Source organism: Anarrhichthys ocellatus, unplaced genomic scaffold (assembly GCF_004355925.1).
Source record: "Anarrhichthys ocellatus isolate YVR2014 unplaced genomic scaffold, GSC_Weel_1.0 scaffold6, whole genome shotgun sequence".
NCBI classification, from domain to species: Eukaryota; Metazoa; Chordata; class Actinopteri; order Perciformes; family Anarhichadidae; genus Anarrhichthys; species Anarrhichthys ocellatus.
In genome coordinates, this window is record NW_022280036.1 from 11977854 (window position 1) to 11992019 (window position 14166).

The following is a 14166-nucleotide window of genomic DNA, read 5'->3' on the forward strand; positions in this document are numbered from 1 at the left end:
CCCCCCCCCCCCCCCCCCCCCCACCTTGGACAAGGGCCTAGCAGCTCTAAAATTAGCCGTCACATCTAAACACAGTCTGTGGTGTAGCAGCTACTCTTTGATGGGAACTTGGCTCATGGCTGACGCACTGAAAGCACACTCGAGCCCATCTCAAAATACAGAGATGAAGCCAAGATAGTATACCACTGCAAACTAGAGACACAGTCCTCCACTGTCTCCGTTTTTATATTGGAAGCATTCGGATGAAGTGACATTGAAGTCGCTCACTACAGTCGATTAAACAATATATTATAGGACATTTCATCAATTTCAATGGAATACTAATATAATGATTTGAAATGTCGTCTTTTTCAATCAATATGAAATGAGTGATTTCAAGTAAACGTAGTTCAAACATAAAGTAGGGCACATAGGTAGAGTAGTGGTGTAAGGCGCATACCAAATACCACAACGACAACAATTAACATCTATTATTAATACAATCCATATCATTTTCTAAGTGATTTGCATGCTGTTTATGATACTTTATGATAAGTAACATGATAATGACATCACCCAATCTGTGTTTTATTACTAATTATAGCCACTGAAAATCTAGAGGGGCCTCAACAAGATTCTTAATAATAAAATAAATAATATGAGTGAGCCAAACTGAAAAAAAGCTAAGCAAAGTTGAGCTGCTGCACATATATATAGAAGTGATGTTTAAGATGAATTAGAATCGCATACAAAGAAGGGAACAGATATGACTCAACAGGGAGGACTGGGACATCAAACTGGCTAACAGAAATTCCAGCAGATGATGGAATAAGCAGATAGTAGAATACATGTTCATCGAGCACCAACATAATAAAGCAGCAGCCGGTCTGAATCAGTACAAGCATCAGGTGCAGATCCTGTTGCAGCGTGCGTGTATTAACATGTACTTAAGCTTGAAGAGCAACCGTGACCTCCCAAGAAGAGTGGGAAGAGAAACCTTGATGAAAGCAAACCAACATCCTGTGCAGAGATATTACAATATTTTAGTATTCAGCAGAGAGTACTTCTTTAATTGGTGTGGGTCATCCCAGCCCAGCCCAGCCCAGCCCAGCCCCCCCCGCCCCCCAACAATGTAGCCCCGCCCCCTTTCAAAACCCAAGACTCGTTTGTCGCAGACTCTCGTAGGATGAATCACTGCACTGGACACGGCGACTAGCATCCCGCCGGCACCCCGTATAGGCTTGCTATAAAATATCTATTTTTATTCAGATTAAAAATCAAAAGAAACAAACCTGGCCACATTATTTGGTGAATGTGGTAAAGGGAAACATCGCTATTGCTTGTATGCTGCTACTGTGCTTTAGTTAGTTTACTTCTTTATCATTTCACTACACAAGTCCTTTTTGTCATCTCTCCAAAAAAAATAAAAAACCCAACTCCTCAGAGGGAAAATGCAGAAATAAAGAACAAGCCTTGGACTCAACGCTGCAAGATGTACATAAAGCTGCTATTTATCTTTTTCACTCTCACGCCTACGAGTTACTTCTACTCGCTCAGAGTGCTCACTGGTCTCAACCTCCATTACACAGAGCACACTGGCCTCCCACTCCCACCCTACTAACAGTGGCAGAATGCCAGGTTGGGAAGTGTGTGTGTGTGTGGTCAAACTGCACGGGACAATGGCAATAAAAACACACAGAATTAGGTAAAACTCACAAACCATCTCCCGACCCGTCAACCTTGAGAAATATGACACAGACCTCTAACACTCCTGAAATGAACTCCAACTAGGGCCGCACAACAAACATACTACCTAGGGCTCTACCTAGACTGTAGGTAATTAATGGGAAACACTGGATTAGTCACGGCAAATTAGAACCATGACAGTTCTCCTTTTGTATTAAGCCACAAAAAATGTTTATAGCATGATGCGTTTTAGTTGATTTGCACACATCGCACGATGTGACTGTTGAGCGTGTGCGCATCTAATGCTAAAACGCCCAAACTCTATCCTTCTGGGTCACCACTGGACTGCTGATGTGGAGCAGGCAGTAATGCATGGGTCTACCTCGTACTGCATACCCTTGATTCCCACCTCCCTGAAAACTGTACGACCTATGGCAGACCTCAAATTCCTCTTGCCTAAGAAGTGAGCTCCCTTCCATTCAGCTCGTTATTAGCGTATTTCCCTACACTCCATGCCACAGTGCCTTGCCTGTTCCCTGCAAACAGACTCCTTCTATACGGCATCGGTGTGCAGCCTGCCTGAGGGGGAGGAGCATTAGAGGGGAGGAAGAAGGGAAGGCTGGGAAAACAAAGCCTCTATAGTCGTCTCTCTCCAGCCGGGCCGATCCGAGCCGCACTAGCGGGGGCGAGTTATGTAATGTGACTGGCAGGGCCCACTTCCCTCTTCAAAGCTGCTGCACACACACTAATCCCCAGTGAGGAACAAGCCCCGCTTTGGAGGAACAGGAGCAGATAGAAGGGGAGCTGTGAGGGAACCAGTGGAGAAGGTGTGATTACAAGAATTTCAGCCTTTCATCTGCACCAAATCGAACACACAGACACCTCCCATCTCTCAGCTGAAAGATGACAGTCAGGATGATATTAGCACTGCTGGCGGCTGGCTTAAGCATAGAGAGGATATTTGTAACGGGTATATGAAAAAGGTGCTTATAGTTCACACAAGGCCTGAGCGCATAACTGTAGTTCCACCCACACACACACACACACACACCACTGCTAAACTATACTTTAATACCATTTATAATAATTAACAGAACAAACATGGTCGGCACATTTGAGTGCAGACACTCTTTCCTAGTGTGGTAGGGCCTCTGTGTTCAGTCACTTTATAAAAACGTAATGCTTATTATGCAACAGCTTCTGCTCTACAATCGCGTTCAAATGTCTCTGCAGTAGAGCATGGAGCGACGCACGAGTCAAAAGGGCCTCTAATCACTAATCACCACTAATGTCTACGAGGTCAGTACATTACAGAAGCTCTATGTACACTCACACGTTCATACCGGAGCTGAGCATCGTCAAACCCACATGAAACCTAGAAAGGGAGCAAGTTATGACAGCTATGAGGCTTAATGACGCTTGAGAGGAAGTGGCAAAAAGACCTTTCACACGGTGAACAACACAAACACACAGAGCGAAGAAAAGGACAAGTGATTCCTAACCGTGTAGGCCAGGTGGAGGATTTAAAGCTGTTAAAAATAAAAGTCTGATTCTGATTTACTGAGCTGCTTGCCTGGAAACCATGTGACTGGCATCACATGAGGAGAGGGAGGGGGGGGGAGTGGCAGAGGGTTTGTGTGTGTTCCTATGGGGGCTTGACACACACACAAACACAAACACACACACACACACACACACACAGCATGTACTCCACTCCTGGCACCACAATAAGCTTTGTGATCAGTTTCCTTGGTTTCCACTGACAGTAAGCAGATACAGGCAGCTCGGAGAGGTAAACAGCAGCAGCTCTTTCTGGTGCACAGCCACAGGCACACAGACTGAAGAGTGGTGGGTGGGAGGAGGCAAGAGAGACGAGCCAGTACTGCAGCTGTTGTTTAGAGCTCAATGTAAATAATTTGATCCTCCTAATATTTGTACGTTTCATCATCAGATCAATCTTTACATTTGCACCTTTTCTCCGTACATGCATGTACATCTGCGCTAATTGCGCTGGCAGTAGTTACTAGGTGTATGTGGTTCAGTTGGGGCTGCATGGTGTGCAAAAGTGTCTCATTTATAAAAATCAAGTTATTACAGAGTGCAAAAAAAAAAAAAAAGAAGGATATTCCAAGTGAAATAACCTGTTTGCGTTATTTAGATGATAGCTGGCTATGTTGGCCACCGTGAATCATGATGGTCCCATAGACTGACATTAATAGTCACCGTCTGCGAACCAAACACAGTTTAATGGGTATGTCGGGACTGATGTCTTGTCTATAAAAAAAAAGTGCCAATGAATTAGTAAGCAGACTTTCGGTTTTGTTCCGCCTGCGCAGGTGATAATTAAAGAGGATGCAACATACCCATATACATGCACGATGACGCCCTTGCAAGTGGTGCAGATATAAGGCAACAGAAATATAGATGTGTGACGTTTTAGTCATTTTGCCAAAAGAATAAAGCCACGGTCCAGTTCTATGACCGGGAAATGTTCACATTTATGTGCACTTTACACAATTTTATATTGAAGGACGCAACAGTGTTACTCCATTGTTGAATGTGGAAGACATTTAAGTTCCCAGGATACATTTCCTGATATATATAATATCCAGATATCCTGTCAGGGGCATAGGCATGTCCAGGCACCAAGTACTGCGGTGCTTATTCTTTTGTATGTATCATCACCTTCAAGACTCAAGTGCCTCTGCAGTGAATGCAATCCATGATTGCAACCTTCCAGTAAAAGCTAGGCAGCGTGTTTGTTGACAGAAGTGTGAACAACCATGTCCTTCATCAAGGTGTGGTTTGTATACAATGCCAGAAGTTTGATCGGTGTGAACTTTTTCTTGTGTGGCAGTACAACACTTTTGTGACATTAGAATGTCCAATAAAAAGCAGTTATTCACACACATCTGCATTCAGGCTGTACACTGCCGCCACAGCTGTGGCCACTCAAAAACTATTTATGTATTTCTGAAGTGATACCTATCATTTGTATATATCAGCTGTTTTGGTTTATGCCTAGAACGTTATTTTACCGTTATCATATTTCCAGAGAAACAGGAAATAGTTTGGATGTTTATTCCCAGGATTAAACCCTATTCTGCACTACAGAAGCAGTGACCTACTTTTCACTGTCTCTGAGACACACACACACACACACACACACACACACACACACACACACACACTCTGACAAAGGGACAGGAAAGCAGAGGTTAGGCATGCACTAAGACCCATTCTTAATACATGCATTCCAGTGGATAGAGTTCATTGCTGCCTGTTGGTACACGCAATCCTGCACACACAACCTCCTGCATGACTGTCAATAAAGGGAAGAACCTGATGCTTGTAGTATGCAAGCAGAGATGTGTACAAGTATACTCAAGCGCAGACAAGTATACTCAAGCGCAGACAGTCTAAACTTAAGAAATTATCAAAATATCACATGTCCCATGGCTGACGCGAACATAAACTTTAAAAGCATTGAGACTTAAGAGGAGCCAATATTACATATAAGGAAAAATCATGTACGATTGAAAATGTAATCAAATGAAGGACGATGAAAAGAACAAAGTTCTGCAGTTGCTTTGTGAAGAATATCCACACACCACAATGTATATAATAAAGTATATATGTATGACAGGCAGCACAAACTGCAAAGCCCAAAACATCTTTTTAAGAGACAAGTGCTTTACTAATAGTGTATCAATGAAAGTGGCCTTCAAATTAGTATCAACTGATGGTTATACAAGTTCAAAAAGATATAATTTGTCAACATACCGATTCCATGGCTGTGGAAGAATGTCAGTGGGCTAAAATCCAACGAGAAAAACACCTGTCGTCTGAGTCCACAGAATCCTGAAAAACAAGATGAAAACAAAGCAAGCATTAGTTACTAGAACAGCACGAGCAGCTTCACATTGCTTACGATGGACGGGTATTGGAGGCGATGCAGAGGGTCGCGTTTCTCCTCCCAGCATCAGTTCATGCACAGTTTCCCTGGCCAGCTGAGAAAGGCCTATGGAACAACAGGACACACCGACATGCATTTGGGCCCCTTTTTGTTTCCTCGACCCGACATTGAACACACCAACCCTGGTCTTTATCCAAAACAAGTAGAGCTGTGAACCTTCACTGGCCTCAGGATTCAATCGCACATGGCTACTTTTGTATGCAAGCGACACTGCATACAGCCTAGCAGCTAGCAGACGGTAGCTAGTTAGTTACATTTCCTTACTCTACTCCACACTAACTCGGTTTAAGTCCCAGCATCAGAACACCACCACGGTTGAATTTCAGCCTGCGTGCAACATTGTTGACAACAGCGCAGCTAATATTGATAGTGAAACAACAAGCTAGAGGAGTGCCATCTCAGCGCCGCACATTAAGGGGTGTGCACAAGCTCCGCCCTCAGTGAAACAATCAGAGGAGATGAGAGAAAAAGAGGAAGGAAAGAGAAACATAGAAATTGAGACTGAAATTGAACTAACTCCAGATTATTCTGTCACTGCATCAATGCAGTCGTCCGCGTCGCGATGCATGTTAGCAAACCGAGAAAGTTCCACCCCTCGAAAAATAGCCCAGCTCTGTACCCAGTCCCTGTGCTCGAACGTGGTTATGATGCATCACAAACCTGCATTTGTGCTGAACCATATATACTGATCTAAACAGATGTAACAACATTCGATTCAAACCTAATAAAGACTGGATGTTGTGGTACGTGGCAAAGACATGGAAACACATAACTAAGAGAAGGCAACAAGCTGATTAGTATTAAAAAGCTACAGGTATAACCACAGTCAAATACGTGCAATTTGGAAAACTTCCACAACTTCCATAAAATGCACCAACACAGTAGTCACCAAGTCACCATAATGTCTCAAGATCGAAGAAATAATAAAAAGACATGAAGACATTTTTGGGACATGACAGTATGGCCAGAATCACAATCAACACATTCAGCAAAAAGTTCCTAGGTTTGAGTTTCCTACAGCTTTAAAGTAAGTAACTGTTTTATTACAGAATAAGAGTTCAAATGTTGGGATAAACCAATCGGACTTTTTCTTACTCAATACAAAAAGAACCCAAACGACACAGTCAGAAACAGCTCCGCTTGAGCAGCTTATCTGCGTGTATGAGCGGAAAGAGAAAGAAAGATGGGAACCGATAGTGTTGCGTTATTTGTTCAAGAGATAACTTTTACGAATAAAACAGAAGAAGGCAGGACAGATATGACATAATATCACTAATTTAAAGTGTGTCATGCATTTATGGAAGCGAGCTCTCCACCTCTCATTCCCCTTCTCTCAGTCTTGAAGTAAAAGTGCCATGTCATGGGGTATTTAACAGTAGCTTTGAGTATTATCTGGAATTAATCACATGCACACAGAGCCTCTATGTAAACCAGTGATCTATCTGAGCCCAGTTGTTTGAAAAGTGTCCAATCCGCACCGATTAATCTGTCAAACCCATTACCGGACGACTACTAGTACATAAGGTGTCCACATTGTCTGAAGTTGATGATTGAAAACAACACTCGTCTGTGCATCAAGTGTTTCCAGTTGATTTAGAATATGCCGTTTGTGTCATATGAACTAGTGCAGAGGTCATGGCAGGGTTGTACAACTCTGGATCACTGGTTACGTTTCTCCAAAGGTTGATTTGGTTTCAACTTCTCGGCCCACACCGCCACATCTTAGAAGCAGAGCCCACACTCAAATGAATGGGAGGACTGGTGTTCTCGCTGCAACACCCGATATGGTGTGAATGCAGAATAAGTAGCCAAATGAAGCATAAGACAACCTAACCGAACCAGCTAAAGCCCGGTTCCTAACCTTCCTGGCTGGCTGCCCTTCACCAAGTCGCCTCCCAACGATGACGACAAAGACTGAGGATCAGGATTTAGGACATAGGGGGGAATTTAACCCCGATTTTAACCCACATATGTCCCACCAATTTGGTGGGATCAGGTTCTACCCTTTAAGGCATAACAAGAGGAGACCTTACAACTGCCTGGGATATTCGTTTTACCCCTATACAAGTGCTTATTTATTATTTGTCAGTGTTCATTTATAGCTCTGCTACAGGATAATATCAAACAGGACCTGAATAGAGGGTTTTACAGGACCGAGAACAAAGGCTGATCGTACAGACAGGGTGGCAGTTGGGTATTTGGGACAGGATTAAGGCCAGCCCTCAATGGGACGGCCTAAGTGGTAAGAAGGATGACTGTTAGATGTGTATTTGTCTTTGCACTGGAGTGGAACTTGTGGGGCTTTCCCAGCGGGAAGCACAGGATTGACAGATTGTAATAATCCAGAGAGGAAGCAGAACACTAACCTCCCAGCGGAGTTTTGGATACAGAATACAGACAATCCCCCCTTGATGATCACCTACATAAACTGCCAAGTAATACACTTTTAACAACTGTTAACTAGAAAAAGCATGGCAACACCAACAAACGTAACACAGAGCAAATCCAGAAACTTCAACCAAGGTTGGTCTGTACACATTTGACCATTTCTGAACATACAGATATGCTAGCTAGTTGAAAGAAGAAAAATATCAACAGTCCGTATTACAATAAAAGGACAATTTCAACGTTGACAACTGTCTGCAAGTGAAATAAAAGGACCTGTTTTGAGCATGAAAACGGATCATCTATTGTTTATTTTAGTGATAATGTCAAAGGTTTAACAAGCCTCTTAACAGTTGCTAATAGTAGCACATTGCATTTAAACAGTAGAACAAAACTGACACATAGCACTTGATATTTTGTTTTGACTATATAACGCACTTCAGAAAGCACTCCTCTTCATGGGAACAAAAAGACAACATACGAAACACAATCCTCTGCCCACTCAAACTGAGATAACATTGATAACATTACTGAAAGCCTCGGTATAAGTCACACTTTGCCCAGTTAAGTGTTTACCAAAGTGCCGACATCTGAAACCGGGGGTCTGTGCCCGACCATTTCTGCAACTCTATGAAACAGCCAATACTACATTTACACCCACTGTGAAGCTGAGAACGGAGCCGGGGTTTGAACATCGCTCTTTACATTCTTAACAGAACAATGTGTCACTTTTCATGCAAACAACTAATTGCAATAGTATGAATGTCTTCCAGGAGAAGCTGAAACTGTGCGACATTACCCCCGTATTTAAAACTATATTGCCAATTAATTCATAAACAAAATCAACAGGGATTTGGATAATTATTACTATTATTTTACGTACAAAACATACAATAAATATGATCTCCTCAAAGCTAACAGACTCCAGTCAGAGAACAATAATGTTACCTCGCTACTCTTCGTAAAACACACTTCGCTACTCTTCGTAAAACACACTTCACTCAAACTGGACAGAAACAAGATAAAACTCATCTGTCAATGGTCTGCTAGTCTTCCCACTGTTCCAACAATCACAAACTCTGGTTTGAGTTTGAATGAGAGGCTGAATAAGTAACAGATAACTAGAAAAGGTGCACCCGTCAGGTGTGTCTGAAACGGCCGCTGCTGTAGTGTATGATTGAACGAAGACATTCCACAATTGTCTAACCCAAAGTCCAGACACAATGGGCAGCAGGGTGAAACACACGGTCAAAGTCAAGAACAAGTGGCGACGTATGCAGACAATTGGCTCACAGTCGTCATACAAGACACGTCATACGATCTTGCCAAGGGGAAAAAAGGGAATTAGCAATGGTTGCTTCCGAGCATATTATCTTTGACTGAGCTACGCCAGAGGAGAATCAGAATGTGTCACATGTGTAGCACACAAACAAACACTGTTGAGTAGAGGTGGGCAGTAGAATGGTTTCAACACCATGTTACATTCTGCCACAACATGGGTTCTGCAATACAGACTTTACCATGAGACGAGGGCGACACCATACCAGAGGAACTACGTTCCCCCCCACACAGTTTATACTGTCTATGCTTTCGCCATTGTCATTTTTGCGGCCATGTTAACAGTTTAGAGCAGCAGCACAGCCTGCGTGAGCAGTGCGGCTGCAACTTGTACGCAGGTGGTGTCCACACAGACAGCATTGCTGCTGCAACAGATGATTTTCATTGTCTTGTTTTGATGAGCGGACAAAAGCCGAGCCGCTCCACTCATGATCCATGTGTCTTTTAAGATGTAAAATGTTGTGTTGTCTGCTTCTTTAAAAGGTGTGAATTATTTTAAGTGTAATACAATTCCCATTTTGGCTGTGGTGAAAAGGAGGAGCGATAACTTTGAAATTATAAAACAGCAACTGTGTGAAAAACTATATTTTGTATTGCTGAGATTCAGGTTGCTCAGCAATACATTTTACTTACAACTCAAAACAACAGCATGGCTACAACTAGGCTACTATAATGCTGAAAAAAATAAATAGATCACAAAGCAATTACATTTTGGAGCAAGCTGCTCCTCCCAAGACACATATAGCTATATTTCCTATTTGGAACCAAACAAATACAATTTTTTAAATATTTGTTATCTTAAGATGCGTTTTTAATTTTTGTCTTTTAATTTTATTCCTTAGAATTTTGTAACATTGTAATATATTACCATCACCACAAAATCCCCCCAAAATACCGTGACATAAATATTAGGTAATATCATCCACCCATACTGCTGACCGGCACAAAAACATCTTCAATCAGACCAAGTCAATAGAAAGACAAAAGAACGCATGTACATTTACACAAACCAGCACATATAAATACAAAATATTCTACATACACAATGAAATGCATGTGCTCAACACTATGGAAGTGGAGCAAATGAAAAGGTCAGAGGTGAAAGGTCAAACTCCTACCCAAAGTAAGGCTTCATTTAACCAAGCCTAGTCAAAAGCACTGCCTCCACACTGTGTGGAGCCGAGGCCAAACATTCAACATTATCGTGCATAATAATTACAGCAAATTTCTAGCTCTGCATCACCATGACAACATGGCTGCATATTTAATTCCTCTGCATGTTTACCGAACATGTTCCCGTTATCTAACAGCTGAAATATCAGCAGTGCGTTTTAGAGCGCTTAACTGAGCTTTAAAACAATAGAACAGAGAGACTGCCGGTTCCATGTGCACGACCAGTGGTGACACATGACGTGTGTGTGTGTGTGTGTGCGCGTGCAAAAGAAGGAGCCATTCCCTGGGTGCTGTGGGATTAAGGAGGAGACAGGGGCTCCGATGCTGGCTTCAGGACACTGGCTTCTTTTGTCCTGCTCTTCTGTCATATGGCTTCCGATTACAAGAAGAGCTTCCATTTCAACAAACTGGTTTCACTGCTGCTACTATATATGAAATATCTGGACCATATCTGGACCCCCCCCCCCCCCACCTCCCCACCTCCCCAGGGCAATAGAGCACCTCTCCAGTCAGTCCTGTGTCTGTACTGTCCTATCAGAGACCAGATCAGAAGCAGCTGAAAGGAGACCTGCAACAACAGCGCTGACCTCTGTCTGATTTCATAACGCGTGTCACAGGCTCTGTACGTCTCATGCAGGGAGACTCATCCACACTCACACTGCAGTCTTTGCAGCAACAGTAGATAATCTCTAACAAAATTCACAAGCTGGCCGAATGTTGTGTAGTTCATGTGCAGGACACAGTATAAGCATAGGATTAGAAATGCTGGCACAGAATCTCAGCAAGACAGAAACTAACACGCAGTGCCGCTGGGATTGGTGAAATAAAGCATCTATAGAGCCAAACGCAGCCTGCTAATAGACCTCTGGAACATTACATTAGCTTAAAGTTGTGTCCTTTGATGTCCAGTCGATAGCAATGTGGTAAAAAAACAAGTTAGGTCATATCTATCAAAATGAGTCCAGGGTTGGGTTTGGACCAACCTAGCCCTGTATTGATTTAAATGATCTCTGTCGACAGAGAAGAAACACGCAGGGACGTGTAACATTCAACGCTATTAAAGACCGATATATTTCAGATGAACTTTGATGACCAACTACCCAACCAGTCAAATAGAGGAAAACAAATATATAACTATATCATGAGTTTACACTGTTTAATTTCACTGTAACAAAGCTCCCAGTGTAAAAGGCCTTCACACTACGTGTTGGGCTGATGGAGGGTACAGTGCTAATGGTATCCGTCACTGGAGAGCTCAGTGATGGTTCGTGCTATGATGCCGATGAGGAACCGACCTTTATATTTAGTCTGAGCACTAAACCAAACAATAGGAAGCAACAGCAGCTCAATACAAAGGCCTGGGTTCGGCCGGCAGTGTGTCAAAGCATCAGGTATCGGAGCTTATGGTCGTATCTTCACTAATTAGATTCAGTCATCTGCTCGTCTATGCTCAAACACCGGAGGGGATATCTGACACCGGAGGGTGTGGGGGAGACAGCTGGGGGAGGAGAGAGAAAAACACTACACCTCTCCTCTTCAAAAAAACATCTACATTATTGATATCGCCTGGCTTCTGTAGGGAGGGACCGCAGCACAGCGATCCAGCATGAGCTACCAACACAGACCTGGCAGCTCGATCCCAATGAGTCGATCTGAAGACCAAACACACCGGTGCAACGAGGCGTTGTAAAAAGCTAATGCAGGGGCGATGATGAGCAGGGAGTTAGGAAAACAATCGGTCTAGATAAAGATAAAAAGGTGAGTCTGTGGGATGGCTGGATAGCAGCTGAGCCACAAACCAGCTAAATAAAAGCCCGGTATTAAATGGAGGCCGAGACGTGATGGGTGGAGGAGGGGGAGGAGAAGGGATGAGAAGGCAGCAGCACTCGTGACACAGTTAGCGACAGCGCTCGTTTGTTTGGCTCACTCGCTCAGCTCCTCTAGCTATGAATCTTCTGCTGTTGTCAAGGTAACAAGCTCTCTGGACCTGGGGAAAAAAAAAATAAATAAAAAAATCTCTCATCACATTCAAAAGATGTCTTTTGAAATGCTGGCCTCAACCTGAGAAGTGTTCTCTATATACAGCCTGCGCCATTTAAACATTCCCCGTACATAACTCTCCGATGTCGCTGGAATTCAAAAGAAGGATAACAATAACAACATAGCGACTTAACATCTATAGCAATGCTGTTCACACTGCGTCGTGAACAATAATCTATTTTCAATTCAATTAATAACTAATCCAACGCTTCACAAGACAAGCAGCCTTTCGGTTGAGCTTTTAATGGTGAAACGTGGGGATTTCACCCATTTTAACATCAAAGGGGTTCATAAGAACAAATAAAAAAAAAAGTATGAACCGAAGAGCATGAATGTTGTGCTCATACGTTATGAGCAATTACAACCGGGGCTGGGAGGAACATGTTGTGCATTAAGCCCCCAAGTCTGTTACGTTCTGACAAAGTCTCCAATCTCATGATTATACACCAATATGTTTCCACTCTTAGAACGAGAGTGTAACATTATTAGGGCTTAACAAATAACACAATGGTCCTCCAGCATCATACTCTACAGTTGCATTAACATTATACGTCCAATTAATTAAAGAAGTAAATGATGTCGCCAAAATACCCACAAATTCAGTGACGGTACGGTAACTGCACCCAAAATGAGACGTTGGCCGAATCATTACTGCTTCAATAATCTCTGTCAGCAAATATATAGTTCAGTCTTCTCACAGATTTCCCTTTTAGGACAACCGATTATTGGAATTGTGTTAATTTGACCCTCTATTGCTGTGGGACAACACTCTTGTATAAGACGTTTGAGATCCATGTATATTGAGCTTCTTTTTTTCTGCTCTTTCAAATCGTATGATTATATACATTGTGTCTTAACAAGTAGCAGTTACAGGAGTGTTATTACAGCAGCAAGGGCCAGAACTGCAGAATCGACAAAACATCAGAATGCAGAGGGCTTTGGACGCATCAACACACTGATGTTTAGTTAAATCAGGTCGGGATATGCCAAGTCACATCCTCGGGTCAAACTGTAAGCCAATATGTGTCTCAATACTTAAATCGAGTAGTCTATATTTAATGTATTGTGTATACTATCAAAGACAATGATGCTGCCCATCACAAATCAGAGCCAAGGCGTCCGCCAGTCAAAAACCCAAAGTGTATTCATCAAATTACAATTATATGAAAATAACAGGAGCAAGAAAAATCCTCAATTCAGAAGCAGTATATTTATTTTGATTCTTGACATAAATTAAGTTTTTTTTAAGACGTATACTCTAGCTATTGACATGATCCACAATATGCCACCGTCCTATTTTACAGCATAGAAATATATGCGTCAGAAAAGCAACGGTTCTTTTCAGACACATCCCAGATACTTTCTCTATGCTTCAACGCATTGTTGGCGCGTATCAATAAAAACTACTACCAGCCGGTTTTTAGCTGAGAGGCCATGACTGGTGACCAGCCGGTCAGTTTCATATTTAGTTTTTATTAGGGTCACATGCATTTATAGTTTTATGTCGGCACAAAGCGGCACAGACAGTAACGCCTCAGCCAAACACACACACACACACACACACACACACACACACACACACACACACA

General features: G+C 42.6%; 1 protein-coding gene across 4 annotated transcripts in view; it reads right to left on the reverse strand.

Annotated features, from left to right (window-relative positions):
* Positions 1 to 14166, reverse strand: part of ankrd11 (ankyrin repeat domain 11) — a 95451-nt gene that overhangs the window by 67516 nt on the left and 13769 nt on the right. For all 4 annotated transcript variants that reach the window (XM_031846573.1, XM_031846574.1, XM_031846575.1 and 1 more), the window contains exon 2: positions 5449 to 5526. The gene's annotated coding sequence lies outside the window, so the exon portion shown is untranslated. The remainder of the gene's footprint in view (positions 1 to 5448; positions 5527 to 14166) is intronic.